Here is a 13,379-nt window from a genome sequence, read left to right on the forward strand (position 1 = left end):
ACCTTCATATCTTTCACTAAGCTGTGACACGCAAAAACACTTCTATTGTCTCTAAAATGTCAGTTACTATTTTGTTTCGTTGAATTATATGAGAGCTGTGCCCTTGAGAAATATAAATCCATCAAGGAAGCGAGCTGCCTCTCTAATGGGCCTCTGAGAACGGCTGAGTATAATGACCATATGTGTAATTATTCATCCCCTAACATGCCCTATGTCCTCTGAGAAGTCACCTACTTAGATCAGCAAGCTATAGCCCAAGGGCCAAATCTGGTACCTGCTTTTGCACAGCCCGTGTGCTAGACATATATATATATATATTTTTTTACATCTTAGAATGAATTTAAAAGAGCAAGAGGAGAATGATATTTCGGGGCATCTGAAAATTACATGAGATTCAAAATATTAGTGTTCACAAATAAAGCAATTGGAACACAGCCAAAGCCATCCATTTCTTTGATGTCCATAGCTTCTGTCACGTACAACAGATAAAGTACTTCTCTCGGAATTAAGTGGTCCACAAACCTGCAAACGCTTCCTCTCCAGTCTTTAAAGCAAGTGTACAGACTACTGACAAAGATTACCTCCAATCCTTCTAAAAACCCCCTGAGCAACACTGTTTGCACAAACGCACTGCATCTCAGGAAGGTAATTATGTTACTGTGGTGGTACAAAGAGATGCCCACAAAGCCCTTGGCATTCATTCCATTAAAAAGACTAGGTCTATATCTCCTTTCCTGAATCTAGAAGCTAAAAGGATTTGTTGGTCTATCTTCTATCACTATAACAAACCACTGGGATGGGTAGAGAGAAGAGGGGTGTCTGAGTTCCAGTTGTAAAAGTTCCAGTCCATAATGTATCAACCGCATTGGGCCTGTGGCAGAACTGTGCATCCGATTAGGAGCACATGGTAAAGCACACTCAGATACATCAGGAACCAGGGAACAAAGAATACTGAGAAGAGAGAATCCCACTGCCCCCGTCAAGTACTTACTTTCATTGTCCTAAAAACCGGCTACTTGGCTCTACCAGTTAAAGATGTCATCACTCCCTCCCATCGTGCTACCCCGGAGACTAGGCATTGAACACATTGATTGGCCTTTGAGGGACACTCAAGATCCAAACTATAGCAAACGGGAGGGTGGTGACTACTCCGGGGACACAATGTGGCATTGGGTGGTCTGTACCTGGCAAAACGAGGTGCCAGGTGACCGAGATACTCTGAAAAAGTAGAGGGTCACAATATGTTTAAATAGTACAACCTGTAACTTTGATTCCTGCTAAAAACAGTTGGAGCCTGGCCCTTAGAAGCATTGAAGGTGTGGCTTCTGTGTCACATGTGAGTCAGTAGGTGACAGAGAGGAGAGAGGCTATGTCTGTGCTCAGTGTTATGACCTATGAATGTCTGAATGATTAGTACCATGACATCCCCTGAGAAGGGCAAGCCTTATCATCAGCCTGGTGCCATGCGGGCCTTGGGGGAGAGGGCAGCCCAGGCCTGAGATGATCTCTGCCCAGCGCCATAATGCATGAGCAGGGCACAGCACTCCTGAGATCATTCCTGAGATGACACTCAGAGACCCTGGACTTCACTAAGAGGAGCAAGTAAGTGGTGGAGAAGTGGACGAAAAAGAGAAAGAGAAACAGAAGGATGTGGGCTCAATGAAGAGAGGCAGAGCTGGAGACTCAGGGATAGTGAGGAACGGCCTGATGTGAATAGCTGGTGACGTCACCCGGGACCACGGTGGGGTCCTAGCCTGTGCTGCCACTGGGGGCCCAGTCTGGGTCTGTGGCCCTGAAGCAACAGGGATCCGTTACCACCAAAGACCAGGCAGAAGCCCCTGGTTTGGACTGCCACCTGGAGACATGTTCGTGTATGAGGACCGTGCAGAACTGTTCTTACCTCACCTGGGCATCATGGCCCTTGGGGCATGAGAGAAAGAGAGCTGACCCACCCCTAGCCAGCTGCAGCACTAGAGAGAGCAGGCCCTGCACCTTACCTAGGAAGCAGGGACAAGCTGGTTCTGGTTCTGAGGCTGCCAGTGAGCCAGCTCTGAGAGCTGCCAGGCTGTCCATCTCAGATACCACTCTGGACCAGATCAAGGGCTTTGAATTGGCCTACCCCAACATCTACCCCATGGATAAATAGCTAGAGGGTATTAAGGGCCCAGTCCTACAGATCCAAAACTACAGGATCTCCATGACACAGCAACAACATGATATCTGAGAGGAGTCCCAGTGAGGTTCCAGTAGTGATAGAGTAGCAGAAGTCAGAGACCTCGAACAGACCAAGGACTCATTGCAATGAACATTTGCAAGCAGAGAAGTATGGACGAAAGGGTGCACTGTGGGATATACTATAACTACAGCTTCCACAATAAGACTGTTTTTTCTCTGTGTGTGGGGAGTCTGCAAGGGTGGAGGGTGGGCACAGGGGAGTGGGGGTGAGTAGGATTGGGGTACATGATGTGAAATTCACAAAGAACTAATAAAAAATTAAAACATAAAACATAATTACAAAATGTAAGTGGTTAGAAGACCTGCGTAGGGTGGGAACTCATGTTGGGTAGAGTAGTGATCCCTCTAGGTTGGATGAATACATTATAATATCTACTCCTATCCAAGGTGGCTCTTCCATTGTCACATTTTGACCTTACAGCGCTGCCTTCCCAACTTTGACCACAAAAAACGTATTAAAGTCGTACTGTCTAAATTAGTCCCAAGCAGGGACTTTGCATTTTTAATTCTCTTTTGGGTAACTCCTCAGGTTTTTGGATCATGTAAATTAACCAATTATTGTTTTTTAATAATAATCTTTATAATTTTCACTATACAGTGGATTTACATAAGCATTTTCTAGAAACTTTCTAGGTTGTGATCCCACTGGGTTTTACTAAACAGGACACATAGCAGAGCTCACCAGCTCTTGAAAGTAAAGCCAGTTGAAACATTAGAGTATTAAATGCCACTGTCCTTGAATATCTTGAAGGACTACAGGATAGACGTGAGAAGTTTGTTCATCTCTAAGCCACAGTACACTCCTTTCTGGCATTCATTCCTTTATTCATCCATTCATTGTGGTGCCAGGTGAACCCCAGGGCCTTTCAACAGTAGACAAGTACCCTACACTAACCTAGATTCCCATCCTGTCTTTCTGTTTTCCAATCAGCCCTGGCTCCTTCCTACTTTCCCAACACCCGCTTTTCATTCACCCCAGTCCTCACCATTTATTTATCAGTAGGGAAGCTTTACCTCCTTTGCACTTTGTGGTGACCATCTTTAAACTTATTTGCCACAAAACATAACAGATTTAAGGAACTGACAAATGAGGTTCTGGGTTTTTTAAAAACTTAGGATACAAATGGAATATTAAAACAGATAATATAAAAAGCCATGATCGTGAACATGAGGAGTCGGTGAGCAGAAATGCTGAGACATTCAGAAACGTTAAGTGTGGAGCAATCATTGTAGAGACGACCTGGGAAAGGCTGTCAGATGGGCACAGAGGAGAGCAGCTCTAGGCTAGCAAAGGGCTGCCTAATGGGGCAGCAGGGCATCTCAGTTCACCCAACCCACAGCTCAGACAGAAAACTACATCTGTCTTTGTACTGCTTTCCTAAATATGTAAGATATAAAACAAAATGCATATGGCTTACTGAGCCAAAGATGTAGAAATCACCAAAAGAAAAAAGTAGGAAGAAAACCCTGTCAACGCATGTCAAGCAAACAGTCACAAAAGTGCTCCTGGGTGAACCTCGTGTCTTCCTCCATTTTCTTTTTCTCCACGATTTGATATGTGAAGGGAGACACTCATCCATGAAGCTGAAGATGCTTGACTACTGTCTGTTAAAGCAGTCTACTCATGACTGCTCTCAACTGGGGAGGCTTCTTACTGTGATGAATGGCTACAGTTAACTTGCTTAGATCCTATCCCCCACTGACCTCTCCTTGTGGGTGAGTAGAAACTTAAACTTATTTGGTTTGGGCATCATGCTTTCAGCCACCTCCAATGTAATCAAATCCTTTTCACTGTAGGGACAAACAAAATGTTCTTGAATAAAACAGGGTTACTTCAGTCAATGAATTCTAAAATGTGACCCCCTCAAGTCTCAGGGATGGTTGGGGTTAAGATCAAGACCTGGCAAGGACAATTCTGAACTTGTCCTTCCCTCATTCTCTGGAAAAGCTTCCGTGGTACAGAAACAACAACTGGGTGGGCCATGGCCATTTATACTTCAGAACTAAGGAAGCATTCCTAAGTGCTCAGGACATTTTCATTAACTGGGCGAATATTTCCTGTATATGTCTCCATGTGCTGCACTCCTGTTGGAGTTTGGGACAAGATAACATAAAATTCTTCAATTTTATCGGAACCATTGTAGTGCATGCACAGACTGTAGAAGGAGCTTTCTATAATTAGTCTTCATCTCAGAGGCAGTAAATTGGCTTAAGTTGAACTTCTACTGCAATTATCACTTTTCCTCCAATGTCCATTTTTTTATATTTGTTTCTTTGTTGCCCATCTTGCTCAAGGAAAATAAATGTATTTGAAGATTGCTTCAAATGAGCACTGTTCTCTAGTTTATTTTTGAAATAGTAAATGTTTGTGGATGTACACAAGAGCCATGAAAGAAATACAAAAATCTTGTGTGTACAAAATTATTAAAAATTAATTTCTCAATGGCACTCCTCATCTACTTTAAAAAGCTTGGTTCTTCCTGTATTTATGCATTCCCATGGTAGACAAATCCACACAGATAGAAAGCAAACTGTGGTCCCCAGGGGCTAGGGAAAGTAGCAAATGGTGTATGGCTTCGTAGTGGCTCAGAAAATCACTCTGAGAAATGACATGTTCTGGAAAGGTGTCTGGTGATGGGAGCTCCTCATTGTGAATTCGCTAAAAGTCAACAAAGGATGCACTTGGAAATGGTTGGAATGATGAATGGTTTTATTATTTTTAGGATGTGTATGTATATGTGTCCCTGTATATGAATGTTGGAGGTCGCACCACAGAAGACAGAGGAAGACAATGGGTCTTCTAGAGTCAACGTTAAAAACAGTTGTGACCCACTCACCATAAGTGCTCAGAACCCAACTCTGGTCCTGTGGCAGAGAAAGCAAGTAAGCTTAACCACTGACCCGTCTCTCCAGTTCTCTGCAATGGAGAATTTTATGCATGTAACATTTATATTAAATAAAAATAAAACATATTTTGCCTACAGAAATGATTTGAAAACTCAGCTTTAAAGCCTCAGGATAATCATCTGAAATCCAACACATCTGGAAGTTTTTGTTTCCTCCCATAGCCATAAAAAAATGAAAACAGAGAATACCAAATAGCTGTCACTTAGGTCAGAGATGCTAGCCTCCTCCATAAGGTTCCTTGAGCCCTGAGGGAAGGGATTTGATACAAACATCCCATCTATGGCTGAGGGCCCCAAGGTCTCTCACTTTCTCCATGTTGTCTGGCTATGAGTCTCTGTATATATTCCCATCTGCTGCAGGAGGAAGATTCCCTGATCATAGACTAACAAGATACTCACAGAGACTGGGACAATATGTAGAGACCCTGAATAGGTCTGCACCAGTGGGGTGCTAGAGCTAAAAAGAAAAGTAGACAGATGCCCAATGACGCCCATCCCAAGAAGCTATCTCCAATTGGCGACCACTTGCAAAAGAAAACTCAGTTTCCTCCTTCAGGGGAGTCTCACTGGGGAAACAAACTACTCTGAAAGATTGGCTCATGCCCAGCAGTAGATGGCCAGCAGAAAATGAACTTAATGGCACCTTTGAAGGTTTTTGTCTTATATGTCATGTCAGGGTCTTCTGTTTATCTTTCTTCTTCTTCTTTCGATTTTAATCTTATTTATTTTATTTTTTTATCTCTTTTTACCCTTTTCCTAAATAGTATGGCTTCCAGTTCCGTGTTTTTGTGGAATTCTTGAGTGTATAAATGAGTGGGTCTCTATGTCTTAGCTATTTCTTGTGCCTTTTCTTGGGCTAGTTTCTTTCTATTTGCTTTTTGTCCTATTCTAACATATTTGTTTTTATTTTACCTTATTATATTTTATTTTATTGGTATCCTTGGAAGCCTATTTATTTTCTAATGAGAGACATAAAGGGGGCAGAACCAGGTGTGAGAGGAGGCAGGGAAGAACTGGGAAGAGTAAAGGGAGAGGAAATTATAAGCAGAATATATTCTATTTTCTTTGTTGTTGTTGGCCAACAAGGTCCCATGGAGATCCCTAAGCAACCCAGGCTAATTCTAGGACAGAAGGTCACTTTCTGAAAACTGACAGCATTGTCCCATTGCCAAGGACAATTTCTACACAGCACATTGACCACAAGAAGTCGATCTGGAACGAGCTTGTAGCTTTTACCCACACATTTTTGTCTCTGATGCTGAAGGTACTCTTCAGGCCATGGAAAGAATAACCTGAACACCAACCCAGCCACAGAAGAAAAGAAAACCAAACACAAAAACTTCCATTTAAAACCTGTCCTGCCTGAATGATTTGCTCGGGCAATGATAGATGACGGCTCAGGACTGCTAACAGTGGCCAACCAATGTTGGGTCTAATTTGAGATCCATGCCACAAGAGAGAGTCTGTGCCCTGCACTGACTGGATGGCCAAGAACCAGAGGCTGGATAGCTCAGAGATCTAACAAACAACACACACACACACACACACACACACACACACACACACACACACACACAAATCTACACTCATTGATGGGTGCCTTGTCCAGTCATCATCAGAAAGGCCTCCTCCTGCAGCAGATGGGAGCAGATGCTAATAGAGAAGACTCGATTCTGTTCTCCTACGATACATACAGCTTCGCTTCTCTCCATCCCTCCCATCTCCCCCTACATCTCCCCTCTCCTGCAGATCCACTGCCTCTTCATTTCCTCCTCAGAAAGAAGCAGACCTCCAAGAGACAACCCAAACATGACAAAATAAGATACAATAAGACAAAGCAAAGCATTTATATCTAGGCTGGAAAGGACAACCCAGTATCAAGGGCAGGCAAAAGAGTCAGAGATACACTGTTTCCACTGATAGCAGTTCCACAAAACCACCAGCCTAACAGCCATAGCAAACACACAGAAGAACGGTGCAGGACCTGTGCTTGCTGTAAAGCCTCTGTGAGGCCACGTGAGCTTAGCTGAGTCAATGGACCATGTTTTCCTGCTGTCCATCCTCTCTGACTTTGATAATCTTTCAGAGTACACTGATCTCCAAGGGGAGGGACCCGATGGACACCTCCCATTTAGACTCTCTCTTCAATTAATGTCTGGCTGTGAGTCTTTGCACCTGCTCCCATCTTTTGACAGTGGAAGCCTTTCTGATGACAAATGGACAAGGTACCAGTCTGTGAGTATAACACAAGATCATTAGGAATCATCTCATTGATATGTGTGTGCGTGTGTGTGCGTGTGTGTGTGTGTGTGTGTGTGTGTGTGTGTGTGTGTGTGTGCTTACTGTGTTTGGTTCTAACCTAGCTCTCTGGACTATCTAGTCTCTAGTACCTATTTTCAATAAAATAGAACCTGACATATTTTAGCTATTTTTCAAAAGGAGATAGATACTAGTGTCTCTTCTAGACAAGAGTCACAATAAATACCCTAGACCACTTTTCCTCAAAACTGTTTTGAAAAGCCTTGATTTTTCATAATAGAAAATAAGAATATTTTAGAAAAAAATCATTTTAGAAACTACAATAATACTAGTTCAAATGTAAAAGCCAAGAAAGTAATCACTATTTATTTGCAGCAACAGATTGTTACTTGTGAATTTTTGTTTGAAAGCTTCATACATTTATAGAATGAGATTCATTCATTTCACCCCCAACTCCTCTCCCCTCCTCCCCCACCTTAATAAGCCCCTCCCCACCTTAATAAGCCCCGCCTCACCTTAATAAGCCCCGCCCCCACCAGCTGCGACTCTTGCATGCTTCAACAAGATAATTTTCCAATTGTCATCATTTATTCATTTTGAATTATTTGATTTTCTCCTGTCCGCCACAGTGTTCCTGTCAATTTTCCTGCCCTGGCTGCTATTGTTCCACACACTGTGTTTCGACTCCTTAAGGCAGGTAGCAAGATTCCCCTTCATCTTCATGGAAGGCAGTACAGACAATGGCTACGAGAAAGAGAAAGTGGCGTCCACAGGCCAAAGATCAAGCATAGACATTCTGTTGGAGATAATGAAGTCCGAAGTTTAAATCTGGAGTTTATGGTCTAAAGGGGACCCGTTCTCTGCCATTGCTCCTTTGCTGATGAGTGTGGGCTGTATACAGTGAGTACCGTGGGTCCAGGGGGGAGATAAAGGTGATACACCTGGAGCCTTATCCATAGATCTGATCCAACTTCCAATAAATATGGTGAGTTGCTTTAAAACATTCTTAGTATTAGCTTATTCATATGTAAGTTAAAAATTACAATTATATCACAACAGTACCATAATCCATAAGTATGATTTTGTTAACAAATGTATTAGCACGAGGTAGAGTTTATATAAAAGTTCGGACATTACTATCAGGAAGGTGGACATAGTTTCCCCTCCGCTCCATATTCTCTCCTTGTTTATCTATGAACCTGGGCCAAGGACATGTTATAATGTTTGAGTTTTTATATTAAATATTTATCCCATTGAGTATCTGCTAACAATCATCCCAATGGTTAGATTTGTAATTAATGAATTTATAGCCCCCGTCTTAGTATTTTTAACTCGCTTGAAAGGATTTATATGTATCCCTCTTTATGTTTTATGGTACCACTTCTTGTCCATTTTTGCAACCCTCCCATAGCCTACTCTTTGCCTTTAGACAGATCTCAGCTTCTCCAAGTCCTCTAGTTAGAATTCCAAATCATATTAATGAGCCAAACATTAGTCAACTGAAAAACTGAAGAGGACAATCCTTCCACTTCCATTTATCTTTGATAAAAGATAATAAGTTGATTCGCAGTCCGTGGCTCAGGGATGGATGTGGAGCGTGTGTTCCCAGCAGGCGGGGCAGATGCCTTCTGTGTAACAGCTGTCTCTTTGTACTCCAACTTCAAGCACAGCATTGTGCTAAAACAGCAAGTCAAGTAATAAAAATGGGGCAATTCTATTTCCCCCACTGTGAGTTTGGACATGTGAATAGAAAAAGAGAGAAAAAAAGGAAAAGAAATCTGATTTTTTTTTTCATCAGTGAAATGAAGAAACTGCCCCAAAACAGCTGGGGTAGACGGAAGGTCCGGAGGATGATCTTTCTATTTCTTCTCTGCTAAAGAGAAACCCTAATTATGTCTGGCTTGCCTTCTGATCTATTGCCAATAGCATCTGATTCTCTGAAACGAAGGCAAAGAGCTGCTCACAGCTGTGCCCAGCACGGACACTGCCAAACGGCAACAGACACGGCAGCCCAAGGTAGACCGCAATGTCGCACCTAATGAGATCCAAAACACAACTCGTGCCTATCAGAGTAGTTGAGGGAGGCAGGGGGTGGAGCAATTGGAAGAATCGTAACCCTGCCGTACAGGACTTTGCTCCAAAGCAGGAGAATCACATGTTGTGCTAAGTTAATGATGGATCTACGCAAAGACCACACCACTCTCCATGGTAACATGTGAAATACAGGGGAAAGAAACAGATTTACATAATCACATTGCTGGGCTATTTCACACGTCACATCCAAATGAGTTTCACACTAACTTTTTGAGTTAAAACCTTCTAATTGACAGAAACCTTATCAAACTAACCTATATGAAGAAAAGAAATGTAGGGCGTGTGGTCATTACTCTAGAGGTCACTGAAGTCGTCACTCCTGTCAAACTTAACTGTGTCATACTTGGACAGAACCTTTCTTCCAAAGAGGGGAGTTCATTTTCTCCGCTTGATGTTGTTTACTGTGGTCTCTCCTGTGGACTCTCAAGAGTTCCATCCCTTTGCTGACCACACATCAATGATCTTTACAGAGAGGAGCACGGAGGAGAGGAGAGATGATGGGGAGGTAATAAATGAGGAAGCAAGGAATACAAAACTACATTGATCTACAAGGATAATGAAACCTGTGCTGTGGAATAAGCCAGCCACAGGTGACTCCAACTAACTATAACAGCACAGTCGCCTCCTCGGCTGTACCCAGCCACCTCCAGGTACTTAATAGCCAGCCATGTCCTAGGAGTACTGAGGAGCATAGATCCAGAATTTTCCCTCTCCCACAAGCTCTTTGGGGCAGCATCAACCCATACAAAAGAGAAAACAAGTTACTTTTAAGCTTTGGTTTTGAAGGCAAAAGGATGAGATCTATCAGCCTTACTTGGAGAAACGGAATTGGAAAAGAAAGGCAGAACATGATTCCTTCTGACTGGGGATATACTGGATCCATAGAATCCTGTGGCCAGTGAGGGGAGCCGACAGCCTTGAATGATCAAATCTGCCATGCTAAAAGGAAATAACACATACAATTAGACCAGGAAAATGAGATCATGGGATCTGGAATGTAAGGCTTGGTGACACGTGTAGTTCCTGTTCAGTCTTAAACTTGAGGACCGGAGATGTCCTCCTCAAGGTTACAGATTCCCACCTGCCTGGCTGTCACAACTATTACTGTCGGTTTTCACTTGAACAAGAAGAAAGTTTACTCTGAATTCTGAATTGACTTGATCTCTCCACCACTTTAATATGCTCAGGTCATATGTTAGAATGCAAAAATAAAAATTTTGTTATGAATTAAATGCCACATGGTGAGTTTTCTCTTAATTTTCTTAAGATGAGCAAATGCACCCAAATGGAGCTATCTGAGTGGGCTGAGAGGTCACAAAAACAAATAACTGTGACTTTAAAGTGGAAATGTTAAACTATCTCTAACCCTAGATATAGTGTAAACTGTGAGACCAGATGTCACTACATGTCTCTAAATTGGGAACTCTCTGTACTTTGAAACAAAATTCTCTTTCCCTTATCTTCCAGGTAGATCAGTACACAAAGATAAAGTATCAGAAATGTCTATAATTCATGATAAAGTAAAATTGAGGATGAAGTCAATACGGTAGAGGGAATCTTTTGTGCAATGTGTGGAAGTATTCACCTGCCAAGAAAAAGCCTGTAGCCAATGAACTGAAGCAGGATTAGAAGGTGGAACATCCAGCAGGGAGGGGGAATTCTGGGAAAGAGTCAAGAGAGGAAGACTCATCCCATAAGGCTGAGGAAACTGACTCCTGAAACTGGAGTAAAGGTAACCCACCACATGACAGACATACTAGAATAAACAGGTTATATAAGTAATGAGATTGTCAAGGAACAAGCCAAAGCTTATGGACTAAGTATTTATTAATAAATAATTAGTCTTAAGTTGTTATTGGAGAACAAAGTGGCCAAGTAGAAAAGCTTGTGGGTACACAACATTTTCTCTATTTTTATGATCATATAGAGATTTATGAAAGAAAACTGATGATAAAAGCTAAAAGACATGTTCCAGTGTCCTCGACAGATATTTTTAAATGTCAGATTTCAAATGTATTTATTATTTCCACAGTAATATCTCATTGGAGATGATTAGAAAATAAAGGGGAAAATGGAATAAGGATCAATATTCTAATATAATTATACAACTTAGATACAATGCTATTGGCATTTTGATGCATAGCTTCTTGTTATTTGTAGCTTAAATAAAGATTATCCAACTTTTATGTTTACAGTTATTTTCCCAATACCATCACCATAAAACCTTTGCTAATGTCATTTGCTGTTACATAATTTTAAGTGTTGTTTGAACTGTTACTTTTTAAAAATTCTGCATCTTCATAAATATAAAGCAACAGTACTTCACAGGATACAATTTTGTGCAAAGATTTGGTGTGCAGTAGCTCCGTGAGCTGAAGGCTTGACTGTTTCCAGTCCAAATCTTAAGAAATCTTAAGAAGCTACGGAACTTTTCTGCCCTTCCGATTCCTGTTGGCCATCTTGAATTCTTGTTTCCCCTAAGAATCAGAAGAGAGGACAGGACATGGCATAAAATAGCACTTCTTCACATCATAATGAATGGTACTGAGCTAAGAGATTAGCATATGGAGAAACCAATGGCTGGTGGGGACCAACCACCACTAGTGCCACCATCGCTATCACCAAGGATTACCCGGAAGGGACAGAACAGAGAAGCACCCGTGACAGATGTGGGAGGAAGCAGGCACTATTTCAATGAGACATGAAAGGTTGTGAGTCCGTCCTTAGCAAGCGTCTAACATTCCCTACCTCTTCAGCCTACGTCATTACTGGGAGGTGCTCTCCTTCTTAACAAACTTTCTGATTCAAGCTCTATATATGGGGAACTGGCCTGGTCTGGGACAGGAGATGCTGGGAATGCCAACAGGTGAACAGCCAGCCAGAAAGTAAGATTTGTGTCAAAACTTTTAAAAACTGTAACTCAAAGGAGCCTTTCCTTTCTTCTTCCTGCTCTCCTTCCCTCTCTTCCTCCTGTCTTCCCTTCCGTCCTCCTTTCTCTTTTTCCCTTCATTTTCCCCCCAAAGCGCATAGAGGCCATGGACCCAGATGCAGGGATCTCATGCTTGCCACTGGAGCTAATAGAACAGGAGCCAGAGAGCAGAGCAACGTGAGAGTCCATCAACCCGTCCATTTCTTCCTTTCCTGCCCCCTTCATTTTCCTCTCTTATCATTTAAAACCCCTATATCATGCTACCCCTTGGTAGCAATGACAGCAGCCTGGGGTCGTAAAGTCCCATTCACTTCAATATCCTTCATGGTTTAGCATAAGGCTAGGGTAAGTAATCAGACCCTCACTTTCAACCTGCTATCAATGACATCCAGTTTTTCAAGAGGGCCACAAAGTGCATCCCCTAACATTATAGTGTCTGTCTGTCTACCAATGTGTAAATGGACATCAGTAATTGATAGCAAGATGAGCACAGGGCTAGACCATGGGAATCAATTAGTAATTGAGTCAGTGCACATGTGAAATCTATGCTGGTCAAAAAGGGCTTCAGCCAAATGGAGGGTGCCGACCAAAGATAACTGCAGGCATGTGGAGAATTCAGACTAAAGGTGGCAGGAGCCACATGGACAACCAAGATGTTGCTTATCACAAGGGAATAGCCGTGATGGTACTGGTGAGATACTGATGGCCACTTGGCATTCCATTTCCACAGTGAATGCAGTCAATTAAGTCCTTCAAGCACCACCCTATGCCAAACGTTCTCATGCTAACAACACTTTACTCACCAGTTCTATCCTCCTCTCCCCTTTGTTCAGCTCTCTTTACAATCCCCAAGGCACAGAGAGAGATGGCAGGTTAAAGCACAGAGACAGCATGCTTGGGCATGAGTACAAAGACAGTAGCTGTGGTATTCCCAAAGGTCTCTAACAGTGTTCCAA

The 13,379-nt window shown here is 42.4% G+C and overlaps 1 non-coding gene across 1 annotated transcript; it reads left to right on the forward strand.

The window, feature by feature from the left end:
• Positions 1-1,293: 1,293 nt before the first annotated feature.
• Positions 1,294-1,426, forward strand: LOC120098691 (small nucleolar RNA SNORA17). The gene has a single exon (XR_005497113.1). It is a non-coding gene; the product is annotated as a small nucleolar RNA SNORA17 (small nucleolar RNA).
• Positions 1,427-13,379: the final 11,953 nt, after the last annotated feature.

Source organism: Rattus norvegicus, chromosome 19, assembly GCF_036323735.1.
Source record: "Rattus norvegicus strain BN/NHsdMcwi chromosome 19, GRCr8, whole genome shotgun sequence".
Classification (NCBI taxonomy): Eukaryota; Metazoa; Chordata; class Mammalia; order Rodentia; family Muridae; genus Rattus; species Rattus norvegicus.